Source organism: Silurus meridionalis, chromosome 4 (assembly GCF_014805685.1).
Source record: "Silurus meridionalis isolate SWU-2019-XX chromosome 4, ASM1480568v1, whole genome shotgun sequence".
NCBI lineage: Eukaryota > Metazoa > Chordata > Actinopteri > Siluriformes > Siluridae > Silurus > Silurus meridionalis.
In genome coordinates this window covers 3,634,798-3,658,853 of record NC_060887.1, presented here as the reverse complement: position 1 = coordinate 3,658,853, position 24,056 = coordinate 3,634,798, and the positions used below count along the sequence as shown (strand labels likewise).

The 24,056-nt window shown below is 38.7% G+C and overlaps 1 protein-coding gene, 2 long non-coding RNA genes, 1 other non-coding gene and 1 pseudogene across 4 annotated transcripts in view; 3 read left to right on the top strand and 2 right to left on the bottom strand.

Annotated features, from left to right (window-relative positions):
• Positions 1-24,056, top strand: part of LOC124384578 (zinc finger protein 850-like) — a 1,373,244-nt gene that overhangs the window by 742,184 nt on the left and 607,004 nt on the right. The gene's annotated exons all lie outside the window — the stretch shown is intronic.
• Positions 1-24,056, bottom strand: part of LOC124384668 — a 920,651-nt pseudogene that overhangs the window by 299,393 nt on the left and 597,202 nt on the right.
• On the bottom strand, positions 7,223-8,704 carry LOC124384669. Its single transcript, XR_006925443.1, has 2 exons — positions 8,398-8,704; positions 7,223-7,397 (listed from the first exon to the last, which is right to left on the bottom strand). It is a non-coding gene; the product is annotated as an uncharacterized LOC124384669 (long non-coding RNA).
• On the top strand, positions 11,154-11,225 carry trnag-ucc. Its single transcript has one exon. It is a non-coding gene; the product is annotated as a tRNA-Gly (tRNA).
• On the top strand, positions 16,535-18,062 carry LOC124384756. The gene is made up of 3 exons (XR_006925569.1): positions 16,535-16,591; positions 17,606-17,699; positions 17,871-18,062. It is a non-coding gene; the product is annotated as an uncharacterized LOC124384756 (long non-coding RNA).

Genomic DNA, 24,056 nt, shown 5'->3' with positions numbered 1-24,056 from the left:
TAGATAACATTAAAAAAACAATTGTGGCAGCTTCTCCTGAGACAGTGTTACCTTAAACTCCACAACTCCACTGTTTTACATGTACAGGACAGGAAGAGCTGTATAATGTTATTGCCAAAGCTAAATCGACAACATGTCAGTTAGATCCAATTCCTACTAAATTACTGAAGGAAGTGTTATATACAACTGGTGAACCTCTTCTGAATATTATTAACTCCTCACTATCTTCAGGTCACGTCCCTCAAGTTAGCAGTTATTAAGCCCCTCATTAAGAAACCTCATTTGGATCCAAACACGCTATCGAATTACAGACCAATTTCAAATCTCCCATTTATATCTAAGATTTTAGAAAAGATTGTCGCTGCCCAGTTATGTTCCTACCTGCAAGAGAACAATATCTTTGAAGAATTTCAGTCAGGTTTTAGGCCCCATCATAGCACAGTTAAAATCACTAATGACCTGTTTTTAGCTTCAGACCAAGGCTTCATCTCGCTGTCAGTTTTACTAGATCTTAGTGCTGCATTCGACACTTTAGACCATGATCTCCTCCTAGATCGCTTACAAAATTACATCGGCATTCAGGGACAGGCATTAAGCTGGTTTAAATCCTACCTGTCTGATCGTTACCATTTCGTAGATTTAAATAGAGAGCTATCCAGGCTAAAGCAAGTAAATTATAGCGTGCCGCAAGGTTCAGTTCTAGGACCCCTGATCTTCACAATATACATGCTTCCGTTAGGAAATATTATTAGAAGGCATGGAATTAGCTTCCATTGTTATGCTGATGATACTCAGCTATATATCTCATCTAAACCAGGCGATACAGCTAAATTAACCCGGATAACTCAGTGTGTTAAGGAAATAAGAGATTGGATGACCCATAACTTTCTACTTTTAAATTCTGATAAGACTGAGATTTTGCTCATCGGCACAAAAACTAGTATACAGAAGCTCCAGCATCTCAACCTGCGTTTAGACGGATGTTCTGTAACCACTAGTTCAACGGTAAAAGACCTGGGAGTTATTTTAGACAGCAGCTTGTCTTTCAAATATCATATCAACCAAGTTACAAAAACAGCCTTCTTTCACCTTAGAAATATTTCTAAGCTAAGAACATGTTATCTACATCTGATGCAGAGAAGCTCGTCCATGCGTTCATGACCTCCAGAATAGACTACTGTAATGCGATTGTGGTGATGCGATCAACCAATTTGATTATTGGTGTGGAAATGGTATGTTCCACGGGTATAAAAGGGGATGAGATTGACAGGCAACCAAGCGCACGTCATCAAGCGCGTCATCTGGGGTTTCGGAAGTGACGTAACTTCCTGTGCGTCGTGTTTATGTCTACGAGGTAAGCGCTATCAGCAGCAGTTGCATTCCGAACCTTTTTTTGTCAAACAGGGTAATTTGAGATTCATTTAAACTTGCAGTGTGTGGCTGAGGAACATGGCGGATGTGTCGAGTGACACTTTGTCAGCTTTTCACTCGTACACGTCAAGTGTGCGGAGCGGCGTGAGTCCTATTGGCAGGTATGTGATCAGTTTCATTTATGTGTAGCGAGGCGCATCCCTTATTTTAAATCTAAAGTCTTGTATGTTTTATCAGTGTCACGGAGGTGTTGCAGCAGGCTTTTCGGGCGCGTTGAGCTTTGCGTCCTTTCTGCATAATCGATACTGACTACTGAGCAGCTGCAGTAATGAACGTATGAAAAGGAGTGCGATTGTAAAGATTGGGTTGTTTTATTTCTTCATATTGGTCCAGGCTTGACCCGCTTTTCACTGCCTCTTAACGGATGCATGTAATATGAACTAACTATCATATCTCTATAAAGGGGGAATTGCCTTCGCGACCGGACTGACAGCGCTTCCGGCTAGTGAGAGTGCAGCTAAACTTAGCGTGTTGAGTATTTAAGGTTTTGACTGAGGTGGGGTATTTGCATCGTATATCTTTGTATTGTCACCCCTGTTGTGTTGTTCTTTGTTTGTTTGATTTTCTTTCGTGGTTTTTCTGAAGTTGTGGTTTGTAAACTCCTATTTGGGGTTTTTGTATGATTTGTTTTGTAAATGTGATGTTATGTTATATGACGCTTTTGTGCTGCCTATAATTGTTAAGGAGAGCCGCTATTATCAGGTGATGCTAACTCCTCTGGCAGCGGCGTTCTTTTATAAATAATAGTGTGCTGTTTGTATGTGTGTAGTTGGTGTATTTGTCTAATGTTGTTGTTCTTCTCCCTTCAGAATTGGGGTACCAGTGCTAGCCAATGTCTGCGGTGTGTGGTGGTGGTACAGCTGTCGACTTGTAGTGATCACAATTGGGTTTGTGGTGTGGTGTTGTGAGAGAACACGAGTGCGTGCTGTGTTTAGCTAAAAAGGCAGGACAAAGTCCCCAGTTCTGAAGTGGTAAAACAAGAGTGTGCATGGATGAATGATGTTGTGATTTTTTTGTACTCTTTTAAATTTTTGTATATTAAAATGAATTATGTATTTTTAATGTGTTCTGAATAAATTGTGTGAAATATTTCCTGTTGTCTGATATCTGTCTCAGCCACTACGTATTTGCATGCTTTTTAGTACTTTTGTGTCCCTGGCCCATTTCCAGGGTGGCGTAGTCAATTTACTGCCATATTTGGTATTGGTTAAACACTCCCACATGCCACACATTACTAGGTGGATGTCCTGCATCATTAATAAACAAGCTTCAGTTAGTTCAGAATGCGGCAGCAAGAGTTCTTACAAGGTCAAGAAAACTCTGAAATAGTCTTCCTGACAGTGTTCGGGCTCAGACACACTCACCCAGTTTAAGTGCAGATTAAAAGCTTATCTTTTTAGCAAAGCCTACACATAACACACATCACATATCATAACCTTGTGCTCCAGAACATCTGATCTCATGCACATTATCAACTTGTGCTGTTAATATCATGAACAGCAGCTACACTAATTGCTCTCCACTGTTTCTTTTTCTCTCCCCATCCCGAGGCATCCTGAGGTTTGGCCAGCTCCAGTCACCTCCCACCTCGTGAAGATTATGGACCTATGGATGATTATGGAGAAGTAGATGCCGAACTCACAAACATCCCGAACCATCTACAGACGTACGAGTGCCAATTGGATCCCACTACATGTGTGGCATTTGACCTCCTGGAGTGTTTAAAGGCTCTGGCATGGAGTAGCTGATGCTGGATCTATGATTATCACAAATGTTGAGCTCAGTAGCTACTACTTTTATACCAAAGACTGTAGAAAGAACATTTACTTATAATCTTATACTCCAGTGCTCATGCTAGTTCTAACTCTCCAGTGTTCTGTACTGTTTAAAGATTTATGATTAAACTCTTGATGTCACACAAATGAGGATGGGTTCCCCTTTTGAGTCTGGTTCCTCTCAAGGTTTCTTCCTCATTACATCTGAGGGAGTTTTTCCTTGCCACAGTCACCACGGCTGCTCATCAGGGATAAATACACACCATTCACCTTAACTGTTGATTTCTGTAAAGCTGCTTTGAGACAATGTCTGTTGTGAAAAGCGCTATACATATAAACTTGACTTGACTTGACTTGAACAAGTTGATAATGCCCACAGAGGGTAAAGACTTGCTTCCCTCACCTGTGAAATGTGACTCAGGCTCCTCCTTTGTCCATCCACAATGACAAAAGGTCTTGTCTTCCCCAGGGGCTCAACCCCTCTGCTACGACCAGTCACTGCAGGGACACAGAAAAGAAACTAGCATGCATAATGTATAAAATAATCCTGTATGTACACTACATTGATTATTGGTGAGCTATTTATAGGAATTTCTCATTCTGCACCAAAAACAAGGACACACATAAAAGACACCAATATACCAATACATTTAGTTATTTAAAAAAAAATTATATTTATTGCTTTGCGCTTCAGCTAGCTTGCTAACACTATCAAGTCTGTGCCTATGATTTCTAACAACAGAGAACATAATAATAAAAAATATACACTTCAAAAGTGGACAGATATGATTTTTCACGTTCCACATTGTATTTTAGATTGTTAAAGTACATTGGCTTATCTGTATTTACTGTATTTAGTAATGTAATTCAGTTTACAGTACACAGTGAACCAAAACAAAGTACCTCCAGGAGCAAGGCCCTAAATAAAACATTCATTTATTTATTTACAATAGTTTGTTATATAATATAATTATATATCATTTGCGTTGTTGATAAATTTACAGTGACAGCTATTATACATTGTTCTGTTGAACTAATAGACACATATGTTCACTGTCTGCAGCTGTGTGTGTGAATGGGTGAGTAACAGTGACCATCTGTGGACAACAAATTTTGTTTGTCACTGAAGGCTAATGCTGGGCGCATAATACCATATTCAGACCAGCAAAGACATTTATGACACACAATGAGGAGCTTTGCTGTTGCCCTAATCCAATGCTTTGTCTTTCATTCTCTTTAAGTACTTAGTCATGGCTCTTTGCTCACTTTGGAGACTTTCTAAACTAAAAAAGATTGAAATACTATGGTTTGAACTGGCCAAGTGTGTTATTAAATAATATTTATACATGTAATGTGTACAACTATACAGTACTATACATTTTCTCTTGCTAGACAATAATTAAGGACTGAGACTATTTCAGTGTAAAATACTGTATTTGGTTAATGTGTTTTTTCGTGAGCTCATCAGTGCAGTATGTTGCATCGCTTTCATGCTGTCGTCTATTATGATGTACAATATTACAAACAACAGCAGCAGATTCATAGATCTTTAAAGAAACTGTTGTACATGCATTACGTTACTGTGTTTGTTTGTTTGTGTTTGTTTCACACAAGGCTTTAGAGGACGATTAGTGGACGTCTAGTCTGCGGCGGTAGAGGATGAAGAGTGGACGTCTCGTCTGCGGCGGTAGAGGACGAAGAGTGGACGTCTCGTCTGCGGCGGTAGAGGACGATGAGTGGACGTTTAGTCTGTGGCGGTAGAGGACGATGAGTGGACGTCTCGTCTGCGGCGGTAGAGGACGACGAGTGGACGTCTCGTCTGCGGCGGTAGAGGACGACGAGTGGACGTCTCGTCTGCGGCGGTAGAGGACGATGAGTGGACGTCTCGTCTGTGGCGGTTTGGCAGCACTGGGGTTTGGCTCTGAAGCTGGAAACACACCTGCTCCCTGTCAGGAGAAATGGTTCGATCTGTTTTATAAGGTTTGTGCTGTTAAAATGTGTATGAGAACATGATTAAACACAGGTACCATAACCTAAAGGTCTTTATTTGTACAGAGGGAGAAATGTCCAGTGCAGGTCCACGACCAGTTGAAACTTTCCGGTGGACCACAGAAACGTCTTTGTGGATTCCACCCTCCTAAAGTGTTCATTTCAGACTTTCAGGTGATCATCTCTTTCATGTCACGTCACTGTGGACCTGCACAACTATATTTGTGACCACACTCATGTGCTTTAAATGTCCTCTGCTGTGGGATGCAGAAATACTTGTTGCAATATTTATTTTCATGTACAAAATCTCAATAAAGTGATGTTTACATCCCTAATTATATATAACAATATCTGCTTTATCTATTCCCATTTCTCATCCAGTGATCAAATAGTGGAAGCACTGAGATCATTGTAAAAGACTTTGGTTTTTGCTCAAGTGTGTTAAAGTGTGTTATATTTATAGATGAGATCTACTGCAGACAGGAAGAGACTAGACAAGCTGATCAGGAAGGCCAGCTCTGTGCTGGGGATTCCCCTGGACACTGTACAGGAGGTGGGAGAAAGGAGGATGGTAACAAAACTATCATCATTGCTGGAGAACGCCTCCCACCCCCTGTATGAAACCGTTACATCGCTGAGCAGCTCTTTTAGTAACAGACTAATACATCCCAAGTGTCTGAAGGAGCGATACAGAAGGTCTTTTCTCCCTGCTGCTATTAGACTATACAACCAAAGCTGTTCCCAGTAAAACCAGTCACCAACATACAACACTGCTATTACTTTTTAAGATGTGCAATAACTTTATCTGTGTGAAATATTATTAAACAAATCAGGTACAATATTATGTGCAATATTACCAGCAATTTACGTGCAATACTACCTCAAAACATGACTTAAAAAGCGTACTTTTTTTTTTTTTTTTTCCTATTTGTATTATTACATTGTACTGTATATATACTGGTATTGTAGTATATGTATATTATTTTTAGATATTTGCATTTATTTTTATTTCTTTATTATTATTATTATTATTATTGTTATTATTTTTATTTCTGTTTTTTATTTTTTTGTATATTCTTTTTTATATATATTTGCATCTATTTTTATTTCTTTGTCTTGCTGCTGTAACATAGAAATTTCCCCACTGTGGGACGAATAAAGGTTTATCTTATCTTATCTTAGATCTTCATTTCACTTCACTTCTGCCCTCAGACTCTCACTAGTGTACAGAGATGATTGTGGATTAAACATATTAATGTGTGAATGTTAGATTTTCAATGTTTCTTCTTATTTAGATCTGTAAAAAATATCAAGACTAAAAGGTAAATAAAACCTGTGTTCCACACTCTTTATTGTTCTTTTACCAGGTCGTAAGTGTTCCACCTGCTGCAAGTGTTCCACCTGCTTTACTCCACTCCTACTGCTGTAGCGCCCCCTACCTTCACCCCCACCATTATACAGCCTGCACTTTTATGTCATTTAAAATGACCTTTATATGTCATTATCATCATTATTATGTTTAAGTTCATAATATACAATATGTGTCTTTACAGCCTAGTAGTCAAAGTCCATCTCCTTCATCCAGTCCTTCATCTGCATCCAGTCCTGCTGTTTCTTCCAGTTCTGCTCCTTTAATTATTTCTTGCTGGTGTTGTGAGCGACTCATTTTACTGTTTATTTGTGTGGATTTACTACTATTATAATCTATAGTTATTTATGATTAGGTTGTTGTTTTAAACCCAATTAGGGACTTTTTTTTTATCAATGTTTGTATTTTTGTGTGTTTGCATCTATTATAATTTTCATTTGACATTTTGTAGCATTTTCAGTAATTAAAAATAAAATGTTTTATTGTTCATAAAACAGTGACTCATGAATTATTCTGTGAAACTGCTGAACCCATTATCATCTTCATTATTGTTATTATTAAGTAGAATATAAATAAACAGAAATAAAAAACATGTCCCATATAATAAACTTTTGTTAAAAATGTTAAAGGTTAAATAAGTACATTAAGAAAATAAACATCCATTTTATGCCCCTTTATTGGAAAAATTAGTCAAATCATATAGATATTAATTAACATGAGTGACAAGTGATGTATTTTTATTCACATCATCAGTATTTTTGTGCACTATTGGGGGATTTCAGCGGTGTCTGAGGTGGGATTCAAACCAGCGTCATTCACATCAGAGATTCTCCCTGGAAAGCAGATAAAAAGGCAGTTTGCTATCAAATATATACACATCAATTTGCCAAAAACCATAACAAATGTCCATCATCTTTTTATTTCCTCTTTTTCTTCCATTTTTCTAATTTTTCCTCTCTCTTTTCCCCTCTTCCCACCCCTTAACAGACTATTGATCTCCAGCTTCACACAGCTCACATCCTCAACTCTGTCTCACACTGCCCTCTAGCGGCACTATCAGGACGTGCTTTATGCTCCATTCTGTACTAATGTGACTTCTGTTTGTGTTTTAATGCAGTGATTCTCAATCTTTTTCTGCCTTTTACCACTTCAGAGGGGTGGGTTTTTAAACCCACCTGTCCTTCAGCACCTCAAAAAAGGATAATGAAATTCTTTAAGTTGAAAAATGTCTAATTTATTGAACTATCCAATTCTAAATGAACATCAACTAGCATCAAAAACAAAAATAGAGAAAATAAAGGTGTAGTTGTGATATCACTTGGACTTTCACTTTGCAGTCTGTGCAAAATAGAGCAAATTCATTTCATAAATCTTTTTAAAACGGGGTTGTAGACTTGATACTGTCACTCTCAAGTCATGTTCAATATTGAGCTGAGATCTGTATTTAGTTTTCAGTGTAGCAACATCTGAAAAGTCTCAGAGATGAGATGTGGCAAAAGGAACAGGATAAAACAGTTATTTTCTTTAAGGCTGAATTTTTGGTTTAATCTCCTACCAGAGTGATGTGTACAGAATCATCATAAAAATTCTAGTATCTCCATGACAACCGCCAAACAAACAAACAGCAGCAAGAAGCAGCAGCGATTAGCAGCAACTAAGAACATTTACAACTTCTATTAAACATTTCTTCATACAGGTACCTGGTAAGTCTTCTAAATAATTATGGTAGAATATTGTACATTATTTATGTCATGCGGGAAACGGAGGCAGAAGCCAAAGTAACAACGAATAAAGTTTTATTTAAACAAAAGGACGAAGACAAAACACAGATACTTGCTGTGAAAGGATTATTCTGGTGACCCACAATAGTCCAGAGTCTGAGGAATAATCCGAATGAGGGAATCCGGGAAAAAGGAAAGTAATATCCACGGTGCGCCTGGAAAGAGTGCACGCGGAGCGAGAGCGCGAGAGTCCGGGTCGAACTGCACGTAGCGGGAAACGCATGCGCGCGCACATAAGGCAATATGAACACACAGGAACATGCAATAAAGGAGCCGGAGTGTTGGGGAATGTGGGGTTTATATCGGCGGTGTGATGAGTGAGTGAATATGCCTCAGGTGTTCTCAATGAAGCCCGATGCGAGGAGCTCCATGTGGGCGGGGCAGATGAGAGAAGGAGCAGGGCGTTCCCCGAAGCACCAAAGGGGGCGTGGCAGGGGGATTCCTGACAATTTAGTAGAAGACTTGAAAAGTAAAAAGTAATTATTTAGTGACATTAGCTAGCTAAGATTAACTTTTATAGTTTAGCTTTTTATATTAATCCATCATATGTATTTAATAATTAGTATAGAATCTATTAGATACAATGAAGTAGCTTAATTTAACCTATTTATCCCATATTTTAATCAAACTCATGTAACCTGTTTACTCCAAGTATAATTAACATAATATACTAATAAATAGAGTAGAATAGGGTCAGACTGGGACTACAATTTTAATAATCCTTGCAGCCGTGACATGTTTTATCTGTTGTGGAATTCCTTGTCATTGTTTAGACAATACGTACAGCTCCCAGTGTATAAAATTACAGGTGAAGAGTCTTCTACAGAAAACATCTCCACAGATATGGATCAAAACATCTATGTGGATTTGGATGGAGGGATTATGGCCCTAGTCAATGAGAAAAAAATGACTGTAACAAACGTTTCCTTATAACTAAAAGCACTAAACTCTTTCTACGCTTTAATTCTGATTCTTTGATTATATCGTATATAAATCATGTTGTTGTTGTGTGTATTTTATGCTGTGTGCAGGAACATGGCAGTTGGTGAACAAAGGTGGCTCCTGCAAAGTCTGCATCAACGCATGTGTGCGTACATCGAAGCATGTGCTGAGGGGTATCACATCAACTTTGACACCTTTAGACCTACCTGCGATGCTTGTTATTTCCTTCTTCTTCCAAAGCATTGCCTGTGGTGCCTGGAGCCCACCTGTCCTTTAGGTGAACGGTGTTATAATTTACCCCGTAAATGGTTCGGGTTTCCTCCAGTAAAGGACGAATTCGTTTGGGGAACTGATGCGGACCCGTTCAGACCGGTGATGGACATTCTGCACCATGCTAACATGTTCTCCCCAGATGGAATGTGGCTAGATTCCATCCAGAACTCTGTCTATGATCTTCCTGCAGGACTTCAGCTGATCACCCGTATCTTTCATGTGCGTAGGGCTATTACCCTTGCCCAATCGTTTGGAGTTACTGCAAGCTCGCCGGGTGCTCCGAGCACTCACAGTTTTCTGTTCACGGACTTCGTCATGCAAAGCACCTTTGTAACGTACTACACCATCACCTTCTGTGGCTATGTTCTATGGACAACTGAACCAGCAAAACATCGTGATTGGAATTGTCGTCCTATCCTTTGTCGCAAATGTCACACAACAGACTCTAAGGTATTCTCAGCGAGTTCTCACGGTGGTGGTTTGAAGTTTCACGATGAGGTGTGGTCTGCACTGAAGTCTCACAGTTCTATATCTGTTCCCCTGCCGGACTGGATCAGACAACTATCACCCATTCCAGTAAAAAAAGAAAAGAATAGAAAAAAAAGGCAAGTGAGTCTGGACATCAAGGACAGCAACTGAAAGCTAAACCTCTCCATGTCCAATAATAATTAATAAAATCAATAAAAATCTAAAATAATAAATCACGTGTTTATTGAAGTGTTCGACATCATTTAAATCCTGATTCTAAATCAGTGTTTCTCAACTGGAGGATGCTTTTAAGATAAATAATTAAAATCCACATGATAAACTTTTGGGAAAATGTGACAAAAGTAAAATTGCACAATTATTAAAAGATGAAGTTAAACCATGATTTTTGTCTTCCTTTCAAACGCTGTATGACCTCCTCATGGGGGCTGTGTCTCGGCGTCATAATGCTGAGGGGGAGGGAGGTCAAGAGGGAGAGGGAAACTGGTCCTCAGTGCCACATTGTGCAAAACACCACATCCTGTAAAGTTTTGCTTTTTTTTTCAGTTACATGATGCAGTTTGAAGATGTAGAGTTTCAGCTTTACTGCACAGTTCTGTGTGTAAAATAAGTCAAAGTCATTTTTTTTCCAGGAATTTCTTGAATTCAGATTTTATTGAAATAAAAATTTTTATTTTCCTATAACTGCATTTGCATATTTTAAAATAAGGAACATTTAACTTGTTTGAACATTTTTGTAGTTCAAACAGCACCAATAACACTTAAAGCACTACACTACAGAAACAATATAATAGAAAGTTTTCTACATTTCTCTAATGCTGTCGAGTAACACAGTTTACAGGCCTAAGAATGTAACACTAGCTTCAAAATCACAACCTTGTTTCTGCCTGGTGTAGAAGCAGGGACCTTTTGCGTGTGAGGCGAACGTGATGACCACTACACTACAGTAACTACCACAGGGAAAAGCTTCTTGGTCACTGTTTGCACTTTTGCATACATTCGCAGTTGCAGTAGAGCAGGAGAATGAAACGGTTTGCTGAGAAGTTCAAAACAACCAACGTTCTTCTAACATGGATTCATTCGGCGATGTTCGCCCCTGCCAGTGTGGCGTTGGTGGTATAGTGGTGAGCATAGCTGCCTTCCAAGCAGTTGACCCGGGTTCGATTCCCGGCCAACGCAAAACCTTTAGTGATTATGTTCAGTTGCCAAAGTAACAACCTCTAAGCAGTCTTAAAATCACTTGGCTTCTTCTTCTTCTTATTATTATTATTATTATCCAACTCTTTTTTATTGATGCATTCGAACAGAAAGACACTCAGGCGAGAAAGACAATGAAACAGTGGTTAATTTAGTCCAACAACAAGAAATTGGTCTCTCTCTTTCTAAGTTATACATATAATTACAATCATGAATGTGAGCATCAAGAACAGGAGAAAGAAAGAAAGAAAAAAAAAGAATAAAACAAAATAAAAGATTTGCACCTAAGTACATTAACACTCTCTAAGATATATGTTTTCCTTTCTCTTTTCTACATCTACCAAGAAGTCAGGGACAAGGGGAAGAGCTCAAAAAGGCTAAACAAAGAGAACAGGATTTTATTTTCCTCTTTCTCTTAAATACAATAAGAATGGTTGCCAGGTGGTGTAAAACCTTTCCGTAATACTAAGTTATGTAAATCTGATCTTTTCTATTTGAATAAACTGAGACAGGTCATGTATCTAATGAGAAGAACTGGGTGGGTGAGGATTCTTCCAGTTCAGTAATATAAGTCTCTTTGCTACTATTGAACAAAAGGCGAGCATGTTTGATTGTAAGGATGACAAGGAGGGATTTGTGGGGTTGTGGGCCGACACCCATCACTGATCACTGTATTAACGAATGACGGGCGCATATAGAGGAGGAATGTACACGACCAAGGGCCTTGGACCATTCCTCATCCGTGAAATTATAATTAAGGTCCGATTCCCAGTTACTCTTTAAGAGAGAGATGAAGAGCCTGATTGAACAACGAATGATACGATAACGATAACACAAGTGAACATGCAGTTTTTATTATTGAGAAAAACAAAATCCAAAACTACATGCCCCGTGTGAAAAAGTGATTGCCCCCTAAACCTAATTTTTGGTTGGGCCGCACTTAGCAGCAACAACTGCAATCAAGCGTTTGTGATAACTTGTGATGAGTCTGTTACAGCGCTGTGAAGGAATTTTGGTCACTCATCTATGCAGAATTGTTGTAATTCAGTCACATTGGAGGGTTTTTAAGCACAAACCTTCTTTTGAAGGTCATGTCACAGCATCTCAATAGGATTCAGGTCAGGACTTTGACTAGGCTACTCCAAAGTCTTCATTTTTTCTTTCATTAGCCGTTCAGAGGTGGACTTTCTGGTGTGTTTTGGATCATTGTCCTGCTGCAGAACCCAAGTTCACTTCAGCTTGAAGTCACAAACAGATTCTCCTTCAGGATTTTTTAGTAAACAGCAGAATTCATGGATCCATTTATTACAGCAAGTCTTCCAGGTCCTGAAGCAGCAAAACAGCCCCAGACCATCACACTACCACCACCATATTTCACTGTTGGTATGACGCTCTTTTTCTCAAATGCGGTGTTACTTTTACGCAAGGCGTGATGGGACACACACCTTACAAAAGTTAAACTTTCAGTATTTTCCCAAAAGTCTTGGGGATCATCAAGATGTTTTCTGGCAAAACTGAGACGAGCCTTTATGTTCTTTTTGCTCAGCAGCTGTTTCAGTCTTAGATCTCTGCCGTGTGGATCATTTTTGCCGTCTCTTTCTCATGAGGGAGTCATGAACACTGACCTTAACTGAGGCAAGTGAGGCTGCAGTTCTTTGGATGTTGTTATGGGGTCTTTTGTGATCTCTTGGATGAGTCGTCGTTGTGCTCTTGGGGTAATTTTGGTCAGCCGGCCACTCCTGGGAAGGTCACTGTTCCATGTTTTTGCCATGTGTGAACAAAAAAGTTAGCACAGTTTTAACAGGGGGGCAAACACTTTTTCACACGGGGCCATGTAGTTTTGGATTTTGTTTCCCCTTCATTTAAAATCTGCATGTCGTGTTCACTTGTGTATCTTTTACTAATATTTAAATTAGTTTCACGATCTGAAACATTAAAGTGTGACAAACATGCAAATAAACAGTGTTGGGCCGGTAACGCGTTACTTTTGACAATAACTAATACTGTAACAATACTGTAAAAATATAGTAACTCCGTTACCATTACCGTATGGTGCGTTACCCGTTACTTTTATAAATGAATGAATTTGGGCTGAAGTGTAAACTACAGCCTAACCAGCTTACAGCAGCGTCGCATTGTAGGATTGGTGGATGAACCACTGTAAACATGAAGAAGACGCGCTGTGGGCGTGTCTCCGTTTATTCAGGTCTGTAATGGCAAGTCGAGGCGAGAGCAAGACGAGTTTCTCAAAGTGGAAATATGCTCATTATTTCACTTTAGTTAAGTATAAAGACAAAAAATGTCAAATGTAAGCTGTGTCTTTCTGGTTCGAAGCTCGTATCTACTGCGATAAACAGCAACTCCAATCTGCCGAAGCTCCTTCAGAATCTACATGCCTCGACGAAGCTAGAAGCTAACCCGGTGTTCTGTTTTCATACTTCAGCTGTTAAAAGAACATGTTTAAGAGCTCAACACAACAGCAGAAGCCACTTTAGTTTTTGATTGTGAATATATTATTCAGCTTGTTTTGTTATTTATTTCAGAAATGCTTGTGATGTATTCAGTTTGTGCTGCTCTGACTTTAATAAAATAATGTTTAAAAATGACTTTGTGTTTAATTCAGTTTTGTGTTTGTAGACCATAACACATAAAAGGGCATTAATGGGAACATTAAAGAAGGTTCTTTAAAAAAGTAACTAAAAAGTTACTTTTAACAGTAACGCATTACTTTTTGGTGTAAATAATCAACAAAGTAATTGAGTTACTTTTGAATGAAGTAACGAGTAACTGTAACTAGTTACTATTTTTTAGTAACGAGCAAAACACTGCAAATAAATATACACAATGGTGTGAAAAAGTTTTATACCACCACAAAAGTATGTACTTGATATACAATGCTATTTTTTCTTTCTTTCTTTGTCTTCCAACAGCCATTTAGTTGAATCTTCTGAGGAGAAGTGGGTTCCACACACCAGCTATCAACCAGAAAAGAGGTTCAAGCAGTCTCCAAACTCAGCACCTGTTTCAGCTCTACCAGTAAGAGTGAAGGGGCTGGATGTTCTCTGGTTCAGGCAAACATTCTTGTAGTTTTATTATTGAAAATACCCTTAATATATTACACAAATGCTTAACGATAATGTAACGGTGTGTTTTGGGAAGACTATTTTAAGGAATGTAGTGATATTTTGCAATGAGCTAAGACAGCTAACGTGCTTCATTTGAAGGTCATGTTTCAAAATACACCATTTTTGTGTAAGTTATAGTTATTACAATAAACTGTATTTAAATGGGTTGTGGGTTGTGGATTGAGTTAATAGAATCTTTAGTATTTAAGTCAAAGAATCATACGAAAGCCATATGATACACAGTCATACACCTAATGCTAATTACAAATGCTAAATTGAGAATGAATCTTTCTTTTTGGATAAATCTTTGCTTGATTTGCGTTAAAGGACGGCTTAAAGACCAGAAAGAATCCTCTGCCAGCTGGTCAGTTCCATTTCACCGTCCGTGTTTTGCTTTCTGTGAATCAGTTTTGGCTAACGTTAATGCTAAACACGTGATTATTGAGTTATAGTTATAGGGGATTCTTAGCCTTGTTAACCCTGTGGTTATTTATGATCTTAGACGATAACATAACGTGCTTCACATAACATCCGGTCTAAAACACAGAAAATATATCATCATGTTGAATTATCAGCAAATGTCTAGTATTTCAGAAGCTTAGCGTGGTTGTGATCACCTCTGCTTCACACACAAAAGTGGTCGTAAAACAATAAGGAGAGACAAAAGCCCCATGTGCTAGGTGGCCAAGTTTTTAAATAAAAAAATACAATGAAAGTAAATATAAAGTAACCATATCCTGTTAGAGGGAAATAAATTCCACCATTAGGGTCCCTTAACTGGTTCCATTGTGTAGTGGCTAACATGATTTTCAAAGCCCTTTTCTCACTCTGGATGTATACAGTTCTTGAAAAGTGGGCAGGGGGACACCGATAACCATTGCAGCCGTCTAAACTGTCCTCTGTAGTCCTCTGATGTCTGATTTTACAGCTGAGCAGAACCAGACAGTTATTAAAGCAACTCCTGTTGAACTTTCTAAGCTGGTGAAGGAAGTACATACTCTGTTAAGCCTTTTTAACAATGGAGTCGATGTGATTGTCCCATTACATGCCCTGAGAGATGGTGGTGCCCAGGAACCTGAATGACTCCACTGCTGCCATAGTGCTGTTCATGATGGTGAGTTGGGGGAGAGCAGGGGGTTCACCTAAAATCCACAATCATCTCCACTGTTTTAAGCGTGTTAAGCTCCAGGTTTTTATGACTGCACCATGTCTCTCAGGCCTTTCTTCACTGAAGCAGGGTCGTTGGCTGAAAACTAATTTTCCAGCTTTTTAGAGTAGCTCCTCTCAGCCACTCTATGAAGATCAATGATGAGGATTAATCTTCCTCATATTAATGAATTAATCATGTACTACTGTATTTGAAAATAACTTAACTGAGAATAGAAAGCTGAGGGTACATTGAGTTTCCCAAAACTGGATTGTTGCAATCTGAAAACATGTTACCTGAATCATTATTTATGCTTATTTATGCTGTGCAGGTGATTGTGTGGATCCATAGGTTAGTGGTCATCACATCTGCTTTACATGCAGAAGGTTCTGGGTTCAACTCCCAGTGGGACCATGCAGGTTGTAAACATGAATAAGGTTTATATATTACAAATTGTTACTCAATCCTAAAAATAAATAAACAGCATGTTTCTGCATTGTGCTTGTATCAGTAATGGAGAAAAAACATTCCAAAATGGCTCAAGAGCATGTCTCCACTGTGGGTCAAACCCAAGACCTTCTGCATGTAAAACAGACATGATGACCACTACACTCCAGTATTAACAATCAATGACTGTTTCCTCCAATGTTATAAATCACTATATACTGCTCCTTTATCTGCTGACACTTTAACATTAGAGGCCTTTTTCAAAATGTATGTATTCCTACAATAAGTGTAGGTACAGCATTACAATTGGATGAGTTTATATCTGATACAGAAATAGCCTTAGCAAGTATGCCTTCTGGTAAATCACCTGGACCAGGATACAAAATCTTAGCAAAACTCTGACCTGCCGTCTGGAGAAAGTTCTGCCTTGTGTTATTTCACCTGAACAAACAGTCTTCATCAAGAACAGATACTCTTCTTGTAATATTGGGCGCATGTTGAATGTTAAATATAACCCATCTCTATCTGACACTTCTTTAAAGGTGGAGAAGCAGAAGTTGAGGAGCAGAAGGTGGAGGATCAAAAAGAACAGGCTGAAGTCCTTTGGACTTTTGGAGACTTTAGAGAATGTGAGAAAATGTATAACTGTGTGTAGATAATCAGGTAAAATATTATTTATGAGTCTGACTTTGTTGAAGGTGTTTATGTCTCACCATAAATCTGATTATCACGAATCACACAGCACAACTTACTCAAAAGTCTAATGCTGAATGTTTCCTGTTTTTTTTTAACCTAAAGAAATGTAAATGAATGTAAATGCATCCGCAAAGCACACAGCATTGTGGATGACCACACACACCCGTTACACACACTTCACCCTCCTACCATCAGGGAAACGGTTCTGAAGCATTCGGGCCGTCACATCAAGACTGTGCAACAGTTTTTCCATAAACCATCAGCCTCAACAAACATCTAAACTGAACTCTCTCTCATACACACATACACACACACACACTTACACACAACTGAGTGACTGATCTGTACAACCGGACTCAACACACATACACTTCACACACCCAGGTTTCAGCACCATTCACACCTTTCATTCATTATCGCAAAATGTTTACATGCCGTTTGTTGCTGATCTTCCGGGACTTGCTGTTTTTGCACAATATTTTGTCCAATCCTTTGGTCACTGTTCAGGTTATTTTGATTGCTGCTTTTGTAGAATTGCACAATTCTGTTTACATTTCTCTGTTTACATTTTCTGCTACTGTGCTCCTTATTCAGTCACGACAGGTTTTACTAGCAGAGCTATTGCTATTTTTTTTAATATATTTTGTGTATTGTTTGTTGTCCTGCACTGTCCTGTGTTGTCCTGCACTGTCCTGTGTTGTCTTTTGCACTGTTTGCACCAGTTGCACACATGCACTTTATGTGGTGAGGATCTAAGTTCCTGGCCCTGTGCTCTTCTGTTCTGTTACTGTTGTTTTATGTTGTTGTATGTAGCACCTGGGTTCAGGAGGAACGTTGTTTCATTTCACTGTGTACTGCATCAGCTATATATGGTTGAAATGACAATAAAAGCTTCTTGACTTGACTTGACTCTTGAAGTGATGAACACACTGGATGTTGTTCTGTAGACAGTCACACTGCTGCTGAGAAATCTGGACTGTACTGTGGATGACGGACCTGTAGGAAGCGTTCCTGAGATTTGGGACTGTCCTCACTGCACAGGTCATTTATAACTACTGATCCCTACATTTTACTTCGTTTTCAGTAACTTGGGGTTTCCTCCCTGTACTCAGCTGGAGTATTTTCGGAATGTGGAGAGCTCTGATATTGTGAACCTCTAACACGTTTGATGTGCAGTCTTTGCTTTGTGTTTCTGCTCGCTGTCCCGTACAGGTCATGATGAAGAACGGACGCTCAAAAGGCTTCGGGTATGTGACGTTTTCATGTCCTGATGAGGCTCGAGTAGACATAGTGGAGATGAACGGCAGGGTGCTGGGCAGCAGGACTGTGTACTTAAGTCCCTCTCAGACCACCCAGGGACGAAGTCACGGCATGAAGGTAGAAACTATCTCGCCTTCAAAACCCTGCCCAGACCCAAGACCCAATGCCAACAAGAACATCCATCCACAGAGTGAGTCAAAGCCGTCCGATTAGTTTTGTGTTAAGTGCAGTTAAAGATTCAAAACAGAAGAGAACTTTTCATGTTAGCAAAATTTACCTTCTGATTGGATGCTAACATGAGATGATTGTCTGCATCTACAGATGTTCCAGTTGCAAATCCTGGAAAAGAAAACCAGCAGCAGTGGAACAGGCGATTCATACCGCAGCCTCTCAGACTGGACACACAGGAACTATTCTGATTCTATTTCCAGTGTGTTTTATAGAGACCTTCATGAACTGGAGCAGGTTTTGGTCACAGCTGTGTTTGGTCACATGTAATAATTGGTTTAATACTGAGTGATTGATCAGTGTGTATTATTAAAGTCAGCAATGCAAACACACACATGCACTCACACATTGGATGCTGAATTTGTTCTGTTTTCTGTAGGAATGAGGATTAGATCCTCTATTATACCAGAACCAGTGTACACTTGCAGCAAGTTTCTGCTCTCAGAAAATTACCTTTAAATAAAAGTGCTTCATTGTTCATTCACCAGTGAGACCAGAACCTTGTTAATAAAAGAACACAGCTGTTCTGTTTATATTATAGGATACAGACAGTGCTTGTTATTTCTCATGGTTTTCTACATGAGAGTGATGTAATGCTCATGTTTTTGCTTTCTGTATCTCTTGACTCACTTCTACAGGTGGTACTGCAGAATGGACGGTCCAAAGGCTTTGGATTTGTCTGATATTCCTCTCTGGATGAAGACACTAATGCCATCAGAGAGTTGAATGGAAAGCTGGTGAGCAGGAGGTCACTGTGTATCACTATGGCTGAGCAGTGGACAGGGAGCAGCCGCCACACCAAGCCCTACCTCCATCCATCCAGGAACATGCAGTGGTTCCATCTACAGCGTAAGTCATACTGTCCTCATAATGTCCTACAAAACTTTACTAAACACACACTGTGTACCGGTCAAACACACACATTATGTAAAGTAACACATCTCTGTTTTTCTCTTTCAGGTCATCGTGCTGTCGTTCTGCTCCACTGAATTCATCATTTTATTTATTTTGCTTTTATTTATTATTTCTTTCTCTTTTTTACAGAAATAGTTTTATTACTGTAAATAAATATGTAAATAACTAACAGTAATGAAGTGTTTCATTATTGATCATTCATAAAATTCCCTCTTAATACATGAGAACTTTTATTAGAACTGAAAGAGACGGCGTTGTGAAAAGAGAACAGTAATAACAGAGTTGTGTTCGTGAAAACCCTGGAAACAGATCATGTAAATACACTACTCTGACGCTGACACCATTTATTTAATGGATGAATAAAATTGATCTGAAATAAATTCAAATATTTAAGCTGTAATACTGCACTGTATTTAACTTATTATTATTATTATTATTATTATTATTATTATTATTATTATTATATTGTTATAATTTTAAATGTATTGATAGATTTTATTTTGAAACTTTATATTTGATGTTTTATTTCAGTTAATACATTTTTTATTGTATTTAATTTGTGTCGGTTTATGTTCTAATCTCTAATATACACTAAAAGCCTTTATATTTATAAATGTGTATTTAAATCACAGATATTAAAAAATTAATAATATGTAAAAGATCTAATATCTACCAAAAAATCACTCAGTGTTGATTTAAGATGTTTGGACATTTATTCCAGCTCATAAATCCTATAAAACATGCAGCATTAAACATGAACTTCCAGCAGATGAACATCTCATAATACTGTCTGGAAGTGAGAAATGTACAGGTTGTTTTACTCCATACACATGAACTTACTTTGATCAGAAACACAATCATACTCCAAATCAATTAATCAATAAAGTCAATAAAAGAATCCCAAACTGCTGTGTGTCTTGTCCTCGCTATTAATGACGTCATTAGAGCTCCACTACTTCTAATTACCTGCTGTGACAGTGAGCTCTAATACACATCACACTGCCACCTACTGGTCATTTATGATTCTGCAACATTCATAGAGTCACTCCGGTCAACTTCCGTTTCTCAACTCGGATTCACTCGCTTTATACACAGTTTACAGCCGTTTTTATCTTATTTATGACTGTAATATCGCTCTTCTCTCAGGAACAACAGAAAAGCTGTGAAGACATGATATTTTATCCGCTCTTTACCTCTGTAATGTGCGCATGCGCATAGTGTCAGGTAAAAAGAGACCGGGTTACGTCACAGACGGAGGGCGGGGCATCTGCCTGTGACGTCACAGTAAGGCAACGTCTATAATTGGGAATGCGTCTCTGTTTCTCTCATTTCCAATGTTTTTGCTTGTGAGTAAAGAGGCATAAACATGGAGCTCTTCAGAAGGTTGAGAGAGTTTTTTCAAAGCAGAAGAAAGAAGAAAACTAAGCAGATTGCTGAAATGAAGGAGAAGCTGGAACACATGGAGAAAGTAGAGAAAGACTTGGATGCATTTTCTCTTCTAATGATAGAGAAGATAACAGAAGAGAAAGAAGAGAAAGCCATTCTGCTACAGACGGTGCAAAAGCTGGAGGCTACTTTGGCTTCTGAGCGAAAGCAGCAGGAACAGGACATAACTGAGAGAAGCCAGAGCTGGGCGAGAGAACAAAAACAACTGGAGGAACGTGTTGCTCAGCTTGAGTTTATTTTGGAGCAGACCACCATGAAGCTACAGTCTTCCTTGAAAATCAATGAGGAACTGGAGAAAACTGTGGACTGTGAGAGAGAGAGCTGGAAGAGAGAACAAAAACGACTGAAGGAACGTGTTGCTCAGCTTGAGGTCACTTTGGAACAGACCACCATGGAGCTCCAGTCTTCCTGAAAATCCATGAGGAACTGGAGAAAACTGTAGAATGTGAGAGAGAAAGCTGGAAGAGAGAACAAAAACGACTGGAGGAACATGTTGCTCAGCTTAAGCTCACTTTGGAACAGACCACCATGGAGCTCCAGGATACTCAGAATCACTGTGAGAAAATAAAAATAGTGCAGAGCAGGAGAGAGATCATTTGATCAGAGAGAAAGAGCGACTGGAGGAACGTGTTGCTCAGTTTGAGCCCACGTTGGATTTTAAAGAAAAACAAGAGGATGAAAGAGAGAAATCTAAACTTGACATAGAGGAGAGGAACAACTTACAGCTTCAGACCAACAGGGGGCTCCAGGATACCCAGAATCTCTGTGAGGAAGAAAAGAAGACTTCAGAGAATAAAACAGATCATTATATGAGAGTCCGAGAGCGATGGGAGGAAATTGTTGCTCAGCTGAGACAAGAAAACCTTCAAAAGAAAAGGAGAAATAGAAAAAAAAGAAGACGACAAGAGAAACAGAGAGTCTGAACATGCCTTTTTCCTTTTTCTGTTTCTCTTATGGCTATTTATGATAGTTTTACACTTATAGTCAATAGTATAAAGCTGAGTGTAAAGCTATTGTATCTTGTAGATCGTCTCGTCTTTTGATCATTTTTTATTTCTGTCTTGTCAAATCTTTTTTTTTTTATCTTTTTTTAAATCTTGATTTTAATCTTTTACTACAAAGAGTCACAATAAACACTAATAACAACCATTATTTTTGTCTTCCTTACAAACGGCGTATGACCTCCTCATGGATTCTTCCACTTAGTTTATATCGCTCTTGTGGGGCAGGGGGCTGTGGCTCGGGGTCATAATGCTGAGGGGGAGGGAGGTCAGGAGGGAGAGGGAAACTGGTCCTCAGTGCCACATTGTGCAAAACACCACACACCCTGATAATCTTACACACTTTTTCCGGGTGGTATAAAAGTCTTCCACCTGAGACATCCAGAGCTCCACATCTGCATTTCTGGAGGTGAGGAGCGTCTGAGGGGTGAAGCCTCTGTCACCTGTCATATTATAGACTACATCAGGACAATGTTTACAATTTCTACATATTGTTAAAGTCACCAAGAAGCCAGTCATCACGTCCTGCAGCTGCATAGATCACATAGATCCAGGAGCACAGCTGTAGGAATCTAAATCAGCTTATTATCCAGTCATCATCATGGGCCGAGAAATCATCATGGTCCCTGGAGACTCTTTCTCTCCTTAATCTTCCATTGGTGTAATCCTCCAGCAGTGCCATCATGCAGCATTACACACGGGGGTCACCACAGCATTTATATGTTTACAGTAATTACACTGATCATTAACACCTTGGCAAAATCAGCATGAATTAGTGGCATCACCACCCGAGATACAATTTGAAGATGAAAATGTGACATGTGAACACATTTCTTCATGCCAGTTTTGTCATGAACATCATTATAGTTAGGACTGAAAATGAGAACATAAAGAGAGTAACGACTGTGTGAGAGCGTAATGGCTGCATTTCCAGATTTATTGAAGGAAAATATGTCGTTATTTACACTGTGTTCTGCAGTTATCTAATGGTAGGGGATTTGATGTTCTCCTGTATTCCATGCAGTCGGGCATCTCCTCCTCCTGCGCTCCCGTAGTGGAATGTGATGGTGAGACGCCGCTGATTACAAATTTAGAGTGAATTTTTATTCAACATTTGAGTTGGATTTTATAAGAAGGTGTTTATGAAACAATTATCACTCAGTACAAACCCAAATAACCTGCAGGATTTCATCTTCATGATCACAACACTTCAAACAAAACATCTACAGTACATACAGGATTCAGGGCCATTTTCGATATTTATATGTTACGGTAATTTTGTATTATTTATATTAGGAGTCTTTAACGACTCTGTGCATATGTTTAAAAAAAATGACCATGTTACTGTGTGTACAATGATACTAATTGTGTTCATGTATTACAAACACTTTATTAGGAGCACCTATATATTCATATACACTGTGTGTGTGTGTGTGTGTGTGTGTGTGTGTGTGTGTGTGTGTGTGTGTGTGTGTGTGTGTGTGTGTGTGTGTGTGTGTGTGTGATTATTTGTACAAAGAGATCCGTCTCATCACTTTCATTATTTTAGATCAAACATGTGCCCTACTACTATCAGGTAAAATACAATGTCCTCGTAGGAAAAAAACACCAAAAACAAAGTGTCCAAAAAACTTACGACCACCAGGCTGAAATAGTCCATGCAGAAACAAAACAGAGTAAGAACAGGAGCTTTGAGGGTTGGGATTTGGACTGTAGTTTATGTTAACAGTCTGCTACACTGACTCAGGATGTCAGAATGTGTCTTTGTTTCTCATTTCTCAGGTTTGTGCAGTTTTAGGAAAATAAGGGGAAAAATGTAGAGGTGTCATGAGTATGAACTGGAAGAGATATTCGAGGTGGAAAATAGAGACGCATATGAGGACCAATAGTCACTCCAGAAAACAGATATATGCCATGGCCGGTAAAAAGTGGTGACCACGTACACCAGGCAAAGTGTGTCGGCCGGAAGGAAAAGATAGGAAAATATAATGTAAAATAAAAATAGTAAAATAAGCAAACAGCATGCAGGCAACATGCCTTAACTATACTCAAACAGCATATGCACATATTTTCAAAACACAAGTAGAAACGTAGGTGAAAATCATATAAAAATATATATAAATATAAAAATGAGAAGAGTAATAGGTTAATAGGCACAACACATCGTCAGAAAATAAAGAACGTAGGAGAATAGTTGCAAGAATTTGTATAAGAGGTACACTGTCCAAAACACACAGGAAGTAAGCATGAGAGAGCATGAGCTTAAGATGCAGGCAGGATGAGAGTAAGACAGGAAATGTTATATAAAGAAGTGTTATGGCATAAGAAATATATTTTAAGAAGATTTTAAGTAAAACTAAGTAAAAGACGAGAGCTATGAAAATTAGGAAAAGCATTTGGAGAAAAGTGCTGGTGTGTTAAAACTAAAGCCCTGGTTTGTAAAACTAGTAAAAAATAAAAATTCTACACAAAACAAAACAAAGGATGAGTTGCAGACATCGGAAAAAACCCAGACGAGATTTTAAGAAAAGGTGTGAATATTGCGATG